This window comes from Gadus chalcogrammus, unplaced genomic scaffold (assembly GCF_026213295.1).
Source record: "Gadus chalcogrammus isolate NIFS_2021 unplaced genomic scaffold, NIFS_Gcha_1.0 GACHA073, whole genome shotgun sequence".
Lineage (NCBI taxonomy): Eukaryota > Metazoa > Chordata > Actinopteri > Gadiformes > Gadidae > Gadus > Gadus chalcogrammus.
In genome coordinates this window covers 300489-320953 of record NW_026613508.1, presented here as the reverse complement: position 1 = coordinate 320953, position 20465 = coordinate 300489, and the positions used below count along the sequence as shown (strand labels likewise).

Sequence of the window (20465 nt, the reverse complement as noted above, 5' to 3'; positions counted from 1 at the left end):
CTGATATGTTGACATTCTGTGGGCAAGACCTTGGAAAATCTAAATGGGGAAAAAAAAAAAAGGCTCCAAAAGAGAACGTGCGTCCATTTGGAATAATTCCGTTAAATAAATCGCGTACTTAACGCGTTGACTTGCCCAGCCCTAAAAAAAAAAAAAAAAAACATCCTTCAAAGAGGGAAACGAAACAAAAAAACTAACCAAAAAACTGGTTAGTGATGGCCCGTCTGACCGCCGTTCCTGTGGGATGATCCACCGTGATGGGGTCCACCACATCATCTGCCACCAATGGCACATGTGGGGCTCTCTCTTTCCGAATTGATGCAATATTGTGGAGCACCACACATGCCGTGATGATTGGCTTCCTCTCTCCGGCTTGACCCTCAAACCACGGAGGCAGTTCCAGCGGGCCTTGAGAATTCCAAAGGTCATCTCTATCCTCACCCGGCATGTGCTTAAGGCCCTGTTGAACCGTGCCTCCGATTCACTCTGTTGGTCGCCGTATGGTGTCATTAAGAATGGCATGCAGGCATACCCTCTGTCCCCAACAAGAATTCCATCATAACGGCCTATCAGAAAGAAAAATGTGATCAGTGCCTTAATCGACATTTACAGTTAGTGATCTTGTGTAGGCTATTGCGCCACACCTTCCTGAAACTGTCGGCAAAGACTTGACTCCCGAAAAATACGGGAGTCATGGACCGAGCCAGGCCATTTGGCATCCACACTGGTAACCATGAGTTGATGGTCACAAGTCATCTGAAAACGGCATTTTTGTTACAATAGTTGGCCATTATGAAGCATATAACAGTTTTAGTAGGCTACCTGCAATTTCACTACCCATATAGGTCTATAGCCCAATAGGCCTACTTTACCTGCACATTGAGGCTATGGGTTGACTTTCTGTTCACAAAGTCAGCCTCATGTTCCCCTAAAGGTCCAGTGATGGGGACATGGGATGGGTACAGTCAATAGCTCCAATCAGTTTGGGGAATCCTAAAGGGATTATGTAGAATGTTACAAATGCAAACGTGTACACAGGGCATTATTCCGTAACCTTGTGAATACGGTAAGTCCTATTCCATATGGCATAAGAATTGGGACATTTTAAGCTACACATAAATGCACATCACTTGGGAGCCGAATATCCCGCACGCAGAAATTCAAGACTGACGCGCTACCTCCACTCAGGAGCTTTTATTTTACCTGAAAGTGTGTAAAATCCTTCCTTGACAATTTGACTTGGCAAGAAGCTGGGAAACGCCACGAACCTATGGAGCAAAATATTGAGCGCAGCTACAACTTGTGTATGGCACGGCACACCGTATTTTTGCCAATACGTTCCGCATCACCAACTGCATGTAAATATGTGCCCGTGGCAAAGAATCGCAGGGAAACACAGACACACTGCGCAACAGTAAGTGCACGGCTTCTTTGTGTCACATTGCCTACATACGGTCCAACAAGGTCGATCAGAACGAATACCTCTGCTGAGAATCTGTATCTCTCATAAAGAATTTGGTCAGAAAATGCCAGGGGATCAGTTCTGTCCTGAAAAACCATCTGTCTCCGGAGAGACGCCTGTACGATACGTGCGCCGAGGTCCACGGGTAACACCAAAAATGGTGAGCCATTGTCGGAGGAGGGGCTAGGAAGCTGCGCACGCCGATTTAAGCAGCCGATCTCCGGCTAGACTAAGCCGAAAAATGGTCCGACCAGGTTTGGTTGCGAGCATAAGTCACCATGGTGATACAGCGACGCTAAAAGAGATCGACTTTCGTGGTACAACTAACCCAGGCTTGGAGCTCAACATACTCGCTAACCCTCTAAGCGAGCTTCGTGGTACAGGGCCCAGGTGCAGGGGGGGAGGGGCCCTCCCCTTGATGGGCCATCACTTAAGGCTGAGCTGAAGGCAGAGATGCACCTTGCACTGCTGCAAGCAGAGCAAGTACTATTCTCTTGCATATACTTATTATTCTCTCAGACATTTTTGTGGTCGCTATCGCTCTATAACTCTTCAAACATTAACATAGAAAGGCAAAAAAAAAATCGGATGACAGGTACTATAGTGGAATTGTGGAATTGTGTGCTATAGCTTTTCCAAGCAATAGTACATAAAGTAAAAAAATAAATAAGATTAAAGTTACTTAAAAATCCCATGCGTGTGAGTGGCTGTCCCAATCAAAACAATTGAAAGCAAGGAAAATGTATAAACTGCATTTTCTCCCTAAATATTTAAAATATATACACATATTATACATCAAAAGCATGATGAGCTGATCGCTCATAAGAAATATCTAACCAATACTTCTTAATTTTCAAGATATTAATTGTACATAAAAATGTACTCATTCATACACGTTCATACATACAAATGCATAAGTACACGTACAAAGTATACATACGAATACATGCATAGTATACATACGTATCCTATATACAAACATACACATACATATTTATTCATACGTACACTTAGATACGTATACGTACACATAGCTAAACAAACATACATACGTACACATAACGTAAACATATGTACACATACGTATTCATACGTATACTTACTGAGTGAAATTACGTGTGTACGTGTGTGCATGTGTACATTGTTTACTCCATTTAGACGGTGGACTTTTGTTCAAATCCTTTTGATTTAAGCCATTTAACGTTTCTTTATGTCTTAATCTGTGTGGCTTTATTAAAAAATATTTCCAACCTCACTTTGCACTACAGCACTCACCTTATTTTCTGCAGGAAATGCATTTCTAGTTACTTATGTGCTTTACAAATAAATGTAAAAAAAAATCACGTTACATTACATAATGAATGATGACGTAAGTGTATTTCTGTGTGTTCAGCAGCTCATCATGTCTGGTTCTCCCTCAGATGCCTGTGACCTCACACTGGACCCCAACACGGCCCACAGAGAACTCTCTCTGTCTGAGGACAACAGGAATGTGACGTGGGTTGGAGTGGACCAGTTGTATCCGGATCACCCAGACAGATTTGACTCCCAGTCCCAGGTGTGGGTAGAGAGGCTCTGACTGGCCGCTGTTACTGGGAGGTAGAAAGCGAAGGACAGGTTTATATAGGAGTGACATACAGAGGAATCAGAAGAAGAGGAGCAGGCAGCAGTCTTGGAGGGAACAACAAGTCCTGGAGTCTTTATTGTGATGATGGTCGTTACTCTGCCCGGTACAACGGTATAGAGACAGACCTCCCTCTCCGCCCCGCTGGCTCCACCAGAGTAGGAGTGTATCTGGACGGCCTGCTGGCTCTCTGTCCTTTACAGAGTGTCCCCAGGTGGAGGAGGGTCCTCAGACACATGACACACCTCCACACCTTCTGGTCCTCCTTCACCAGGAGGACCTCCTCCAGGGTTGGGGGTAGGGTGGAGGTTGAACGGAGGGGGGAGGATGCACAACCAGGGAGGTCCTCAGCGTCTCTGTGTCGGTTGTAGAAAGAGAGCGGGGGACAGCAGGAGCCTCCGGGGTTCTGGGGGGCGTCCGGTGGTCCCTCAGTTGTAGAGAAATGGGGGGGGGGGTCTGCGGGGTGCCTCAGGGGTGAGGGAGTGGAGGGAGAGGGAGGAGGCTGGAGGGTGGAGGGGTGGAGGGGGGATGGTGGAGGGGTAGAGGAGGGTGGAGGAATGAGAGAGGGGTGGAGGGGTAGAGGGGGTGGAGGGTGGAAGGGAAGGGGGGGCACTTTGTACGCACACAAACACACACACACACACATACGCATGCAAACACATACACACACACACATATTCATACACACACACAAAAACACACCGACACACACCCACACTCACACACAGAAACACACACACGTGCACACACACAAAAACAAACCTACATAAAAACACATACAATACACACTGAGAGGAATGACGACTCAGTGTCACTCTGGCAGTTAGTCTCTCTCTCTCTCTCTCTCTCTCTCTCTCTCCTCTCTCTCTCTCTCTCTCTCTCTCTTCTCTCTCTCTCTCTCTCTCTCTCTCTCTCTCTATCTCTCATCTCTCTCTCTCTCTCTCTTCTTGTATTATAGAATGATAAACCATGAAAAGACTTCTTTTAAGATCTCCCATAGTTAGATAAGCACATTTATTATTTGAAATGTACTAAAACCTATTGATGGTCAACCTTATATTTTCAGACTTCACCAGTTTAAGTCTTAAGGGCTCTTATATCATCATTTTTGTCATAATCCTGATTTGCGACCAGATTTAAAGCAGATGTTATGTTTTATTCATAATAACCGAGATGTTTATGGGATAATGTTGCATGTTGTAAATGACTTTAAACTGAATCTTGATTTTTTGTTTTCTGTTGGGAAGCAAGCGGCCGCAGAACATGTTCAGTTATTAAAGATACTTGCTCACCTGTTGATGATTTGTAAAGTCTGCTGCTTCTATTGTTTTAGTCCTCGTGTTATTGTGTACATGTAGGGGAAAATTTATTTTTAGTTAATGAAGCATAATTGTAATAAAAACTCAGTGGATCCAACTGAATGTTCTCGTTTGTTCAGCCGATGATTTCTCGTTTTATTAATGAATAATGCTTCCATAAGTGCCTTAAGAATAATAATATATTAATCAGAAATTCAAAAAAATAAAATACATTTTATTCCGATTTTATTCTGGGACCTCCTCCCTGGGTTTTGGTTGGGGGGGGGGGTGCCTCAGTGTCTGTCGGTTGTAGAAAGAAACCACAGACAGACAGCCGGACACACTCTCTGTCTCTCTCTTCTCTCTTTCCCGTCCCTTCTCTCTCTGTCTCTGTCTCTCCCCCGTCTCTCTCTCTCTGTCTCTCTCCTCTCTTCTCTCTCTCTCTCTCTTCTCTCCGTCTTCTCTCTCTCCCGTCTCTCTCTCTCTCTCCGCTCTCTTCCCGTCTCTCTCTTCCGTCTCTCTCTTCCGTATCTCTCTTCGCGTCTCTCTCTTACCGTCTCCTCTCCCGTCTTCTCTCTCTCTCCCTCTCTCTCTCTCTCTCTCTCTCTTCTCTCTCTTCTCTCTCTCTCTCTCTCTCTCTCTCCTCTCTCTCCTCTCCCCCATATCCCTCCCTCCCGTCTCCCTCTCCCTCTCCCCCCCTCACAAATACTATTTCGATATGCTATTACTATTTTATTTATTTAGATTCATAATATCGTCTGGAGGCGCACACAGCTTTTGGCTGTGATAACATACATTATGAGAGTGACGTTATAGCCTAGGCCTACTAGCCACCTGACAGTGACAAAAAACATTCAGGGAGTCACGTTGAACAAAAAGAAACATATTGATTACAAGTCTAAACTGTGAGAAATAAAACGATATGGGGGGGAGAGCGTGCACTGCGCAGCCCTTCTGAAGTCGAAAACAATCTCCCCATTGAAATGCATTGGTTTAAAATTGAATTAATTTAAGATTAATATATATATATATATTATATATATATATATATATTATATATATAAATATACAATTATCTAGTTAGCCTCGAATATTTAGACCATGTAGCTTTTATTAAAAATATTCTGTAATAATCCAATGGAAAAAACCCGTTGGCTTGTTGTCAAGGGAACCCAGGGCGACGCTCACTTCCGGGTTGGCCAACATACGTCACCCCTCCACCACGCTATACTGTAAAAACACATGTTCAAGTTGAATGATAATGCATGAATTTATTCTTTATTCTGCCATAGTATTTATTGAAAGGGGGGGGGGGGGATACAAGTCTTTTTGGCCATGGATCCAGATCTGTTTCGGAGCCAGTGGCGCTGGGTCAATAGAGGGCGCTAGGGGCCGCCCCTCCGTGAAATATTAACTATTAACCAACTTTTATCAATACGAAATAAATCAACAAAAATACGTAGCGTTTATCCTCGTTTAATTGTGTGATATACTTGTCACTGCCAGCAACCATTTAAATGCGTCTGAACGTAAATGATTTGGGCTAGGCTAGTTATTGGTCATTTAAAATAAAGCCCTCCTCTAAGACAGGGGCGCCGGCCACGTTGAAGTCAATGTAAGCTCGCCAACTTTTTGCTGTCTATCAAGCAGAGACAGCTTTTCATTGGCGCAAGAAAAATCTCCTCGGGTCGCACCAGTGTGACCCGAGGCCAATGGTATCGCTTTTTTTTTGTTAACACCAAATGATTGGACAATTCAGCGAATCAATCAAATAGGCTACCTCCCTCAGCAGCATTCGCGCAACACAACTACATGTAGAGAAGAGATAGATCGCTAACTAGCGAGAGTTGTAAGCACTTTCCACCCTTTTCAGTGGAGGAATTGGACTCCCCAAGCAATGTTATACTTAAAAGGAGCAAGTAAGTTACATATTAATTTAGTCTTTCGGCCTGTAGCATATAGACAAAATTAAGCAACTGTCCCATATTTACTTTTACATTTAGGGCATTTAGCAGACGCTTTTATCCAAAGCGGACTTACAATAAGTACATTTGTCATAAGAAGTGCAACCATATATCCGCTGTCGGTACAGGAAGGATGTGCATAGAACCAAGTCCAAGTAAGTACAACAATCGACAAGGCTAACCAATTCCCTGTGTTATATCAATGATAGCAGCTACTGCAGTGCTACACAGGTAAGTACTATAATACAATACAATACAATACAACACAATACAATACAGTGTACAATGGTGGCCAGAAGGGAGAGGGGGCTATGCAGAGTCGAGGTGGACTCTGCTAGCTCTTAGCGATGGCGGTACCAGACGTCCAGCTGAGGTAGTTGAGCGGAGGGATCGAGCTGGGGTGTGTGGCTTTAGCAATGCTTGGAGGTAGGCAGGGGCAGTTCCATCGACTGCCTTGTATGCCAGTACCATCGTCTTAAATTTGATGCGAGCTACTACAGGGAGCCAGTGAAGGTCCCGGAAAAGGGGGGTCACATGGGAGAACTTCGGTAGGTTGAACACGAGGCGCGCTGCCGCATTCTGGATGCGCTGCAAAGGTTTAATCGCAGAGGCAGGAAGTCCAGCTAGGAGTGAGTTGCAGTAGTCAAAGCGGGAGATGACCAGTGATTGGACTAAAAGCTGAGCTGCTTCCCTTGTGAGGAAGGGAGGGAGGAAGGAGGAAGGAAGGGGGCCGGATTCTGCGGATGTTGTAAAGTGCAAATCTGCAGGATCGGGCCACCGCAATGATGTTTGCGGTGCAGCATAACTGATTGTCCAATACCACACCGAGGTTTCTGGCAGTTGGAGAAGGAGATACAGTGATGTTCACAACGGTGACCAGTAAGTCCATGTGTGGGCAATCTTTCCCTGGGATTAGGAGGAGCTCGGTTTTGTTGAGGTTAAGCCTCAGGTGATGGGCAGCTGTCCAGGTGCTGTTACTGCGCCGAGCAGAGGAGCCATGGTAACGCCGTGAACGAGTGGAAATCCTGACAATGAGTGAAGTATGACACGTAGCTACAATAGCCACAGAGAGACTCCCTTAGTCTTTGTTTCCCGAGTTGACTCCCACAGAGAGACTCCCTTAGTCTTTGTTTCCGGGTCTTGACTCCCACAGAGAGACTCCCTTAGTCTTTGTTTCCCGGGTCTTGACTCCCACAGAGAGACTCCCTTAGTCTTTGTTTCCCGGGTCTTGACTCCCACAGAGAGACTCCCTTGGTCTTTGTTTCCCGGGTCTTGACTCCCACAGAGAGACTCCCTTGGTCTTTGTTTCCCGGGTCTTGACTCCCACAGAGAGACTCCCTTGGTCTTTGTTTCCCGGGTCTTGACTCCCACAGAGAGACTCCCTGAGTCTTTTTTCCCCGGGTCTTGAGTCCCACAGAGAGACTCCCTTAGTCTTTGTTTCCCGGGTCTTCGTTTGCTGGGTCCTGACGCTACAGCTGACGCTAATAGCTAGCCTAAATCACAGCACAGGCCTAAATCACACTGCAGTAACAGATGGAAAGTTGGAGCAAGCAATCGTAATTCTAAACACTAGGACTCTTAGTTACCAAAACTCAACCTACAGCCAGCTATGAAACAACTTTCTTGTAATGACAAAATGTATTATACTGTGCTATTTCTAACTGCATTTGAAAGTAGACATTCGGACTCACAAAAATTGACATATAAGACAGTGATCATGATTTGTCTCACTATCAGATAACAACAATAGGTCAAATAGCAAATGGCTGGGGGAATGGCCATAAAGTAGGTCTGTATATGCAGTGTAAGCCTTGTCCAGGCCCTGCAATTGAGAGTATGAATCTGAATGAATAGTAGCCTAGGTAAATAGGTAGTGGCCATCCCCAAAATGTACCAGAATAGAGGAACTCAAATCTATTAAATTCAAAAAAATGATGGGGGGGGGGGGGGACCCAGACCCCAGACCCCCTGTCTATTACTCTGCCCCACCAACATTTTGATCACCAGCCGCCACTGTTCGGAGCATTTTAGCAACCTCGGGTAAACAGCGCAGGGTTGCCAGGTCCTGCAAAAAACGTTCCTCCTGCCACAAATCGCTCAAAATCCACCCAAAATGTCCCTAGAAGCAGCCCAAATAAAATATGTTACATTTAGGCCAATGTTGGAAGTAATAATATTTTAGGGAACTTTTTCTTCTTCTGTTTTTTTTGTTGTGTAGCAGCAAAATGCATTGTGTGTGCGCGCGTGTGTGTGTGTGTGTGTCTGGTGGTGTGTTGTGTGTGTGTTGTGTGTGTGTGTGTGTGTGGTGTGTGTGTGGTGTGTGTGTGTTGTGTGTTGTGTGTGTGTGTGTTGTGTGTGGTGAGTGTGTGTCAACTGCCCAACCCCGCCCATCCTCTGGTGTTTTATAGTTCTGACTGAGTTTTCATAAAGAGTATAAAATACATATTATACCCCAACTGCTTCTGCGGTGGGTTTTGAAAGTAGGCCTACCCAAAAAAAACGTGACCTGCGCCTTTGAGGTTACACCCGCGACTCCATTTTTAAGCCTTCGCCGTACTGGCAGCGATGGGAAGTTTTCCAAATAATTATAATTTATGTATTGTATTAACCAGGAATTTATGTATTTTATAACCTTGTTGGTTGTGCTTTTCTTCAGGTTGCCTCAACAGCGCTACGCGCGGATGCTGTAGGTATAACACGCTCTTTTACGTTGAAATACGACGTAATCCGGTGTTCACGAAAACGTACACTGTCAACGTATGCTTTTGGCGACTGGGTTGCCTACTTGTGACATGTTGATATAACGTAGGACTATTAAAATTACAATCAAACGTAGGTTTCCCCGAGAGGTAGACCTATACCCTTAATGACAATAATGTGTTATCAATGTTTAACGTAGCCTATTGAGGACACGTTTAAATTAAATGTAAACTATCCAGAGGGTATGGGGTCAGAACAGTCTCATTATAATGACTGCACAGAGAAGGATTCACAAACTGTTTTTGTGATTTATATATAAATTACTCTCTTCTCACAAATACATCTCAATGCACTAACAAATGGATATCGGTATGAATAAATGCCAAATAAATCGGTCTCACGCAGCGCATGATTGTTCAGTGCTTGGAAATCTACGGTGCGTCGTGGCCTGCGTTCTTCTTTGCGCAGATCACCAAGCGGTGACACCATGTCACTGGCGTGCCAATGGGCACTCTACCAGCACGCCAAGACGAACGTCCTGGTCAAGGCCCCGCTTGCACCTGTTGTAGAATTAATAATAACAACTTATCTAATTCACTTCAACTAGCTAAAAGCAAGAGGAATCGGGGAGTCCAGGTCAAGTATAGATGAAGAGTTTATTGCCACCCGCAAACGAGAGACAACAAAGCCGAATGGTATCCTCGAATACACACTACTGAATGAATCCCAGACAGCTCCTTATATCCCCGAATTTTACACAATACAAAGTTGGACTTTCATCAATATAGAATTTCCATCAGGGTCATACTGTGTGGATGTCAGCATACCCCATGTCTTCTGAATCCCAATGTGACCTTAGAACATATATTATCCTTATACAAACAGAGATGATGCACACGTGTGAATGTAAGCATTGTCTTCAGAGAGTACATCAAAATGGGAGTAGATGGACTCTCTGACTGATGTGTCACATGGCCCATCAGGTGAGAATGTCCTGGACCCACTCTCTGGTGTCACACGGCACACAACATCTAGGTTAAAGGTGAAAAGCTCTTCTCCACCATTAAAGTATATATATGATATGTAGGCCTAATAATAATCATAGGTTTAACATCGAAGTAAGGTTAATTTCTACCACAGCACCTCACCTTGCCAGTGTATGGCTGTGAGTTGGATGGGCGCTTCATCCACTTGTTGTAGCAGGTACATAAGATGTATGCATTCCACCAAAATTCCCTCATCATTTATTTTTTGTTTTGTGATCTTTCTCGTAAAATAGTTTGTTTGTGGAGCTTTTGTTATTTATTTTGAAGTCTCGGTTGTGACGTCATCTTCCTGCGTTGCGCTCGCCATTCCTCACTTGTTGTTTTAAGCTGTGAGGAGGGTGAGTGTTTTTCCTCTGCTCTGTGCAGCTTTCTGTTCTAAAATTGTTAAAGAGAAAATAACCAGTGTAAACGGTGAGATAGAGTTATGGTTTGATTCTGTGCTTGTTGGTGTTGCTCATGTGTTACTGTGTATTTGTTTTGCAAGAGTTTTGAGTGTTTTAGAGAACTATTTATCTAGCCTACTGTTGAGCAGCACTTGAGGACAAACACACAGTAGTCAAAGCCAGACCAAACTACTGCAAGTAGAATGGTCTGGAGCCACGCTACCTCGAGCCGTCTATTTTATTTCTTTAAACCAATCACAATCGTCTAGGGCGGGGCTAAGCCCGGGAAGCAGCAGCGGTGTCCATGCAAAATAAACATCTTTCTTCCTCAGCAAATGCTGTAAGCCAATCTTTTGCAGTGCTTTGCAATTTTCGACGGAAAGAGCCAAACATGCCAACTTTACAGCGCCGTTGTTATGACTATGGTCATTCTTCTGTTCGGTCTGCTGTGTGCTTGTGTGCCCTGTGCCTTTTTCTCTTTCTCTGACATGCATAAATGATTGTGCCAGGACGCGGAGATGATTGGTGGACAAGGTTCGAGCCCTGGCCTGTGGTTGGCTGCAGCCGGGAACCAACCACTACAAAGGAGCCAAGATGGCAGCCGTCTGTGGGCAGCCGGCTTTTCCCCCGTCCTCTTCCTCTCCCAACCGGCCACACTGTCGTTCTGTCTTGTGGGACATTACATACTAGTTGATAGTTAACGTGTGTGATCGTAAGGTGGACTGCCAGTTTTGTTTACGGTGTTTTCTCTTGTTTTACTTAGATAGGGAGGTAAGATTTGTAGTTTGTTTTCTTAAGGCTATTTTCTTACTTTCAAGATAGGATTGTGTTATTGTTATTTTGGCCTTGGTCCGCCCTGAAGTTTATTTTGTATATCTATAGGTTTATTTACTAGCTTGCATAATAAATCTTTCCTTCACACAAATTATGATTTGGGTTGTGGCTACCTTGGGAGTTGGGGAAGACGAGGGCTCATTCATGTTAGGCCCTAGGCACCCCTAGACTGGGGCGTAACAGCCGTCAAAGTCCTCTTCAAAACTCGCCATACTGCCTAGTTTCCGAGTTTGAGGGGGAGCAACCGGAAGGGGAGGAGTCGCGGCCAAATCCGACGCTAGGCAATACGACGCTGTCCACTTCCGTTCAGCCAGACTACACACACAGTGACCTGCGGCCTGTTCATTGTTGGTTTCCCGCCCATTTCAGACTGACGTGCTGCAGTGTCCTGTATAGTAATGCTGCTGCATTATTTGGGCATTTATTTCATGCAGAAATAAATACTCCCTGTCGCCACAGTTCGGCTAAACTGACACACCAAGTCCCTGTGTCCTACTCCATTTCACAACACACAACGCAGAGCCAGACCGGCTACACCAACATGGTCTTATTAGCGCCCGATCATTAACTAAAAGCCACATAGAAAGAATAAAGCATCCAGCAGATGATTTCAACAATGTGTAAGGGGCATATGCAGCAGGGATGATCACACAGGGGAATGCTTATTAACGTGGCGGTTCTAGGTACGGTGTGAACCAGGCAACCGCCCGGGGCGGCATATTTGTGGGGGGCGCCAAAAACACATGGGGGGTGCCACCGAGCAGTAAAAAAAAAATCGCGCTGCGTAGCGGTTATCCATGAAGTACTACATAACATTGTGTGGGGATAGTTTTTGGTGCCCCCTCTGGCTGCAGGCGCACACCTGCTTGGTGATAAGGTGCCTTGCGCAGACGGAATACAAACCCCCCCCCCCCAAAGCATGCATTGAATTGAATTAGAAAAAGAAAACAAAGTGCTTGCATGATATTGAAGCCTACATCGATCGTTATTTAACTTGTATGGCGGTGCTCATATGTTACCCATGGGCCATGGCACCCGATTGCTACCTGCTGCAGTACTCTGATTGGCTGATCGTTGAGAACGTTTTAGACTCTTACGGCCTCCAAACAACTGATAAGATACCCAGTGGCTCGAATTGAGACCCCAACATAAAGGAAGGACACCATCAAATAAGATGTTTTAACAGGTTTTATTAACCAAATGAAACCACAGCTGAAATGCAGTATGAATACTTTACCAAATAAAGAAGTCTGCAAACCAAAAGGGACCTGGAGGATGCCGGACAAACTCAGCAAAATGGAGGGGGGACCAGGCCACCCCCCTATAGGGACGTCGAGGCTGGCCCCCCTCCCTGCCTTACAAAACCAAATTATAAACTAAGAACTAAACGGAAAAGTAGGACCGCCGGCCATCCCCAGGCCTCGATCAAAGATTACAGAAAGAAAAGGCTATTAACAACTCGTACTGTGGGACTAAGGTGTTGCCGGGTCTGTCCTCCCCAAGCAACTGCCTTTGTTGGCTTTATACAGCAGGCTGGTAATTGGGCATGTAGCGATCTCAGATTTGCTGCAGGTGTGTCAGCCTTAGTGCCAGCCTGATGAGAAAGCAAAGACATGGGGGTTTAGGCACAGCACAGTGATTGAATGTCCTGAGTGAGTGAGTCATGGCCACACGCAACAACTCAATCAAACTATTTCGTTTCTTAGTAATTTTTTGGCCCAATATTATTTTTCCACGAAAAGTGGGGTGGCCATTGGCCCCGCGGCCACATAGGTTTCCGGCGCCTATGTCTCAACCTCACTGTACAACACCTTGATCTTAGCTATAAAACCAGCGCTGAACCTAAAAATCTCCATAACTTCCCAGAGAAAGTTATGTTCAACGCGGTCAAAAGCCTTTTCCTGGTCCAGAGAAATCAAACCAGTGTTACTGTACGTCCACACCAGGAGCGACCAAAGCGTCTTTGGTCGCATCACAAAAGTTCGCTGCGAATATTCTGTTTGCTTTGGTCGCTCAAGTCGCTCATGACGTACAATTCAATTATGCAGACGCATTTAAAGGAGCCGTATGCTTTTAGTACAGACAGCCATATCAAAGAGTGAACCTCCCAGACCTTTGGCCATATTGCCGAGACGGTTTTGCTTGTTGGATAAAGTGCTTCGACAACAAGTAGGACAGTGATTCCCCCAATATAAAACAACTCCTAAAATGTAGGCTAATTACAACCGAGAACAAAAACCCTGCGTGCTGTAGTAGGCTAATTAAAATATGTTTCACTAATCTGCATCTGCAATCATGATCTGCACTCATTCGTCGCACTCAAAACAAATAGACATTGGCGCACATGGCTAATTTGCATACGGCGCACAGGACTGGTTGGCTCCGCAAGGCAAATAATGAAAACATATCTATCTATCAACGCGTGTCTAGTTTTAATGTGATGTATTGTGTGATGTCCAGTGAGACTTGTTCTGTGTGGTCTTGTAGGCTACTGTCCTATGTGGGCCGAACCACCTAAATGGATTCCCGACGATTTGTGTCGTTTGGTATTAATAAAGACTTGACGAGGCTATCTATCTATCTAGACTATTTAATTAACAATTATTCACCTCAGGTTCCGTGAATAGTGGGGAATAGAGGGATAAAAGACAAGAGATATATCCCTTGTCATGTATCCCTCGTCTGTGTCGATTAGTTTGTTTATGTGACGATTTCAAAAAACTTTTTTGGTTTTGTTTAAAGCATGCTACACGCGGATTGGTTGGTTAGATTGGTGGCATGGAGAGCAAATGAAAATGATTCCCGCTTAAATACGAACGTTCTAGATGTATAAATACTCCCGCTTATCATCACTTGGTATCCAAACCACTATGGCGTTTCGATCTCTGAACTGAAAACGTGTTGGGTCGTACAACCCGGGTGCCCAGTTACAGCCGCGATTAATACTTCAGCCGACAATTTGTTCAGTGAGTGAATAAAGGTAGGTAGGAACCAAAGTGCCTGCCGATGTTCCCTGGGATCCACGCAAGCGAAGAGCGTCTACATTCCGATTGGCTGTCAGTGTTTGGCCGCTGAAGCGCGTCATAGTCATTTGCATGAAGTTAAAAAGTTTCCAACTTTTTTTGACGCTCTGGTTGCTGAACTTTGGCCGCTGGTAGCGTTGGTCGCTTTGGTCGCTTTGGTCGCTCTTGCCCATAGAAAGTGAATGACTTCCGGCGATTTGGTCGCTCAATTCGCTTCTGGTGTGGACGTACAGTTAAAACCAATAAGCTGGAGACGTCCAAAACATCACGAATGAGGTGGACATTGTCCACCATGGACCTGCCGGGCACACAGTAGGTCTGGTCCGGGTGGATGACCTGCTCCATAGCTTTCCCCACCCTTGGACGACAAGGTGGAAATGACATAAGGCCCAGACCAGTTGCCTTCTAGTTTGCCCCCTTTTCGCCCTTGCTCGCTCATGTTGGCCTTAATGTCCTCATCCCCATCTTTGAATAAGAAAGACTTCATTTTCTTCCCCTTCGCCTGTTCAAAGGCCTTCTTCTGCCTTAATTGGGCCACTTTATGTTCTCGTATATCTGAAAAAAATATGAAATGATTGTAATGTAATTGTCTCTTAAAACCTAATTTCAGGAGTAATTTATATATATATATATATATATTGCCATTTTACCATCACCTTTGCATGCAGATCTGCGACTTCTGCAGTTTGTGCCTCAAGCTTCTCGTCGCTTGAGTCCCAGACAGATGTAAGAGAGTCCCCATCCTTCTCTAAATTAATCACCCCCAGGGGAGCGAGGGTGCCTCCCAAAAAGGGCACAATACGGTGTGAACTTGGTTGATCTCTTATTAAAAGGGAATACAGTATTTTATTGAAAATCTGTCGTTGTTGAACATTGTTTCCATTTGCAGTCGTTACCTAATATTACCTGTTTTGAGGTGTTGATACTCAACAATTCCCCTCAGATAAATATCCCAGTCATTCTGCTCTTCCCCACAGTACTTGGCCAGGGCTGACTTTATTGTCTTGTTTGTCCTCTCTGCTTGTTCATTGGCCTGGGGGTGACAGGCTGCGGTAATGCAGGGTTTCACACCGAGCGCTGCAAACACCCCATGGTTGAGCTGCAATGCATTCGTTTATGTAAATTAACTTGAACGATTAGATTCAATGAGAAATATTCTATGTCACACATACACTGTTTTACAAACATAACTGTACCTCATTCACAAATTCCCGCCGTTGGTCCGTAATAATCCTGTCGACCAGACCGAAGTCGAGGAGGATATTTACAATTTTTCGTGACACCAACGGCTGTTTTGGTGCACAGGGGTTTTGCCACAACCCACTTAGTAAAAAGGTCTGTTGCTGTCAGAATAAATCTGCAACATAAAATGCATGTTATAAATGTAGTAATAATCGTTAATGGACATTCCATCCCTGTCACTAGTTTTCCTTTAGACCAAATCTTTTGCATTGACTATCTTTAAATGTGGTTACGCATACAACAGCCATGCATAAAAGCTACCTTTTGCCCTTTGCGGCAGTGGGAAGGGGACCAATTAGGCCAACCCCAAGGACACTCCATGCCTTGCCAACATCAATTGGATGAAGGACAGGTGCCAGTCTGCTGACAGCGGGGACATTCATCAACCTTTAAAGCAGTCAAGTAAAGTTCCATCAAGGTCTACTCATGAGCATGACAAAGCAAAAAAACAATTACTCTGTACATTTGTTGCAATATAAGGATTAAAACACTTCTACAGAATGTCATAAAAATATTTAAAATAAATCCATCTCAATTCAGTTTCATAACTCACCTTTCAAAAGTCCCAAAACTCACCCATTTGTTCACATCCTCTCGCAAAGTTGCCCAGTGGTAGGATGCCATGATCTCATCCAGTGGCGAACTTAGCCCTTTGGGGGCTCCAGGCGAACAGTCATTTGGGGGGCCCTGCATCTACCGGTCTAATGTACCTTATATCGCATAAAATATGGCATAATGAGATACTCCATACAAGGGATGAACAGAAGTCACTATCCTTCTTTCATGCAAATGTTATTATCTATTTAAAAATTGAGAATAACATACAAACAATAAGATTCGTTATGTTGACACATTACACTGACTGTTAACCTTATGTCATCATTTACCTGAGGGTTTCCAGTAGGTCACAGCAGCTATCTGCTGTGACCTACTGGAAACCACTACTGGAACCTACTGATAGCTGCTTCCAGCTATCAGTATTTTTCCTGTGCTCTTCAGACCTTTCATGGTTGATTAGATGCATTGCAAGGTTATTCCAGTCTTTAAATCCTTCCTCACTCAGTTGTTTTTGTTTCCCAAAAGGCAACAACAAAAGCAAAAAACACGGTCTGCACTTTCACTGTAGACTAACCAAGACCTGTTCACCCCTCTCACCATTTTTCATTACTCTGTAATAGTATGCTTTTGTGAATCTGCGGCCCTTGGGCCAGAGTGCTGGGTCATCCACAATAATATGTGTGCACCTGCCCAAGACACAGCAGCTTGGGCCAGAGTGCTGGGTCATCCACAGGAATATGTGTCTCGCAGTCATTGTTATCGTCATTGTCATCAATTTCAATAACCGAAGTGGAAGAAGGAGAGTGAGAAATATTCACTACCAGTTGTGCATCATCTCCGTCAGTTTGTTGACACACGTCATTAGCATCGCTGCTGGCTGAGCCAGAGCCACTTGGAATGAAAGGAGCAGTAACGTGACAGCAAACGACGTTGACGGCTGCTCTTGATCCTCCGACGGTCCCGCTGACACTGCGGTGGCTGTAAAAAAGCTGGATAGCTTTGGTAGCTTTGAAAGAAAGTCCTGCCTTTGGTCTTTCTTCTTCTTTTTATGTGACCCGCTTTCGTACGATCGCTTCATGTTTCACTCGATTTATGTCTCACTCGATTTCTCTCTCTCTCTCTTACCGCTTACTGTTTTGAATTTGACTTCATTGTGCGCACTACATGGAATAGTCCATGTAGTGCAGACTGAAGGGGGGTGCACACGGAAAGATCGTCAAAACATGAGTAATTAGACATCCCGATGCTACTATTGTGAAGAGATTTTTATAAAAATTATAAATATGGGGAGAAAATATATGCATTGGGGCATTTTGGGGGCCCCACAAACCTTCTATGGGGCCCGGGGCTCCAGGCAAATGCCTGGTTTGCCTAATAATACGGCCCGCCACTGATCTCATCCAATGTCCTGCGCCTCCCTGGATGACCTCCAGTGCCCAGGTTGTCGTGGCACTCCACAAGGACATCACGAGCCCGCTCGTTGGTGCACACAACCAACCTCGTATGGTTTTGGTGCCGATAATACAGCTCCTCATCTACCCTACTTGAATTATGAATGTGTATGTAGGTAACATTATGACAACAACAAGTAGCTTCAGGAAATCTAGTGAATTTGACTTAAACGTGTGTCTGAAAGCATTCGTGTGTGAGCACGCTCATGTGTGTGAGCACGCTCACATGTGTGAGCATTTGATTACATTATAAAATGTGTCAATTTATGGTAATGGGTAATTGTTCAATGGAAAGTATAGGGTTATAATCAATACTCTGCATGTAATCAATTATTAAATAGCTTTTAATGTTATTCAGGCCTGAAAATTGAATTGCTACAAATATAGGTCAAATACAAGCAAATATTTTGGGCAGTACTTGGAAGGTAAAAAGCAAAGGAATAGTGCTATTACAGAGCACTACATATAACTGTCTCAAATGCGTTTGACACTCTTTGAGACTTTGAGACCTTCCTTATATAGCCCTTCCTGCCTTCTGGGTTGAGGGCGGTTAGGCTGTGGTATCTGTTTAGCTTCAGGTAATGATTCACTTCAGTGTACAACGCTTCCATTTCTGAGAAAATAAATGTAATAAACAAAGACAAAGTTAGGGTAATTATCACCTACAAAACTAAGACGTGTGGCCTCGCCCCGGTACCAGCACCCCCCCCGGCCGGACCAGCCGGATTCAGATCACCTTGTCCCGGGCAGGCTTTTACCATGTGCCCCTCCTCTCCACAAACAAAGCATTTCATTCCCGCCGAGGTCGCAGAAATCACCTAATCATAATCATCTACCTTTACAATGAAACTGAGGTTCAGTTCCTCGTTCCAATTGTTCAGTATCATATACAGCTGTCTACGGTGAGACACCACGTGTTTCAGCAATTCGATTTCCAAGACATGCTTTTTTAACCGGGGAAGCAATCTTCCCGTGTCCGGACAATGCTCTGCTGAGAAACTCATCGGCAATGAAAGGGGGACGTTTGACAGGACTACCCTAGTAGCAGTTTGTGCCAGCGGCAGCACCTGAACAAACATCTCGTTGACGGTGATGCCTGTCTCGACGACTCGGTTCACTTTCTCCAGCTGGTCCAGGAAGATTACCACGGCGCCGTTAATACGAGCAGCCGACTTAATTCGGTCCTGTCCGAACCTTTCTCCCACAGCCAAACAAACGTCCTCCACGCTACACTGGAAGCCCAGACCCATTTTAATGTCGTGCTTCCTGGTTAAAGTGGAGAGGTCGTCTCCATTTACCATGGTGGCTGTGCACACACGCCGACCGGCAAGACGCCGGAGACAACAAACACCCAATCACCACCCCAACTAACCACCAAATTGAATAAAAAAGGAATTCCAGTGACTTAACTAGCGATATAAAACTAAACGCCGTTTACCAATAAAAATGGAGATGAAAGTTAGAAAAACCACAATCGCTCCGCAGCTCATTCACACACGCTCCTCAGCACTCAATCAGGAGAGAGAGAGAGATGAGGATGAGGAGAGAGAAGAGAGATGAGAGAGAGAGAGAGAGAGATGAGAGAGAGGAGGAGAGAGAGAGAGAGAGTCCAGCCATATGTCTGTGGTTTCTTTCTACAACCGACACAGAGATACTGAGGCACCCCCCCCCCCCCAACCAAAACCCAGGGAGGCGGTCCCAGAATAAAATCGGAATAACATTTATTGTTTTATTGATAATTTCTGATTAATATCTTATTATTCTTAAGGCACTTATGGAAGCATTATTCACTAATAAAACGAGAAATCATCGGCTGAACACACGAGAACATTCAGTTGGATCCACTGAGTTGTTTATTACAATTATGCTTCATTAACAAATAAGACAGAAAAATAGTCCCTTACATGTACACAATAAACACAAAGACTAAAACAATAGAAGCAGCAGACTTTACAAACCATCAACAGTTGAGCACGTATCTTTAATAACTGAACATGTTCTGCGGCCGCTTGCTTCCCAACAGAAAACAAAAAATCAAGATTCAGTTTAAAGTCATTTACAACATGCAACATTATCCCATAGACATCTTGGTTATTATGAATAAAACATATCTTTAAATCAGGTCGCAAATCAGGATTATGACAAAAATGATGATATAAGAGCCCTTAAGACTTAAACTGGTGAAGTCTGATAATCAATATGTATTTTATGTACATTTCAAATAATAAATGTGCTTATCTAACTATGGGAGATCTTAAAAGCCTTTTCATGGTTTATCATGCTATACTTTAAAGAAGAGAGAGCGAGCGAGAGAGAGAGAGAGAGAGAGAGAGAGAGACAGAGAGACAGAGAGAGAGAGACAGAGAGACAGAGAGACAGAGAGAGACAGAGAGAGACAGAGACTATAACTGCCACAGAGACACTGAGTCATCAGTCCTTTCAGTGTGTGTGTGGTGTGCGTGTGCATGTGTGTGTGTTTGAGTGTGTGTGTGTGTGTGTGTGTGTGTGTGTGTGTGGCGTGTGTGTGTGCGTGTTTCACGGAGGGGCGGCACTTTTCTTTTTTATGACCCCCCCCCCCCCCCCATTTTTTCACTGAGTCGGAGACAGACAGACACGAGAACGGCCCCCCCAGGACTGGGATGCTCCTGCTGCCCCCGCTCTTTTTCTACAACCGACACAGAGAGGCTGAGGCCCCCCCCCACCCCCCTACCCTCACCCCCGGGAGGAGGTCCTCCTGGGTGAAGGAGGACCAGAAGGTGTGGAGGTGTGTCAGTGTGTCTGAGGACCCTCCTCCACCTGGGGACACTCTGTAGAAGGACAGAGAGCCAGCAGGCCGGTCCAGATACACTCCTACTCTGGTGGACCCAGCGGGGGGGAGAG

At 44.8% G+C, this 20465-nt stretch overlaps 1 pseudogene; it reads right to left on the bottom strand.

The window, feature by feature from the left end:
- Positions 1-229: 229 nt before the first annotated feature.
- LOC130378365 (putative nuclease HARBI1) lies at positions 230-18886 on the bottom strand (annotated as a pseudogene).
- Between the last annotated feature and the right edge of the window lie 1579 nt (positions 18887-20465).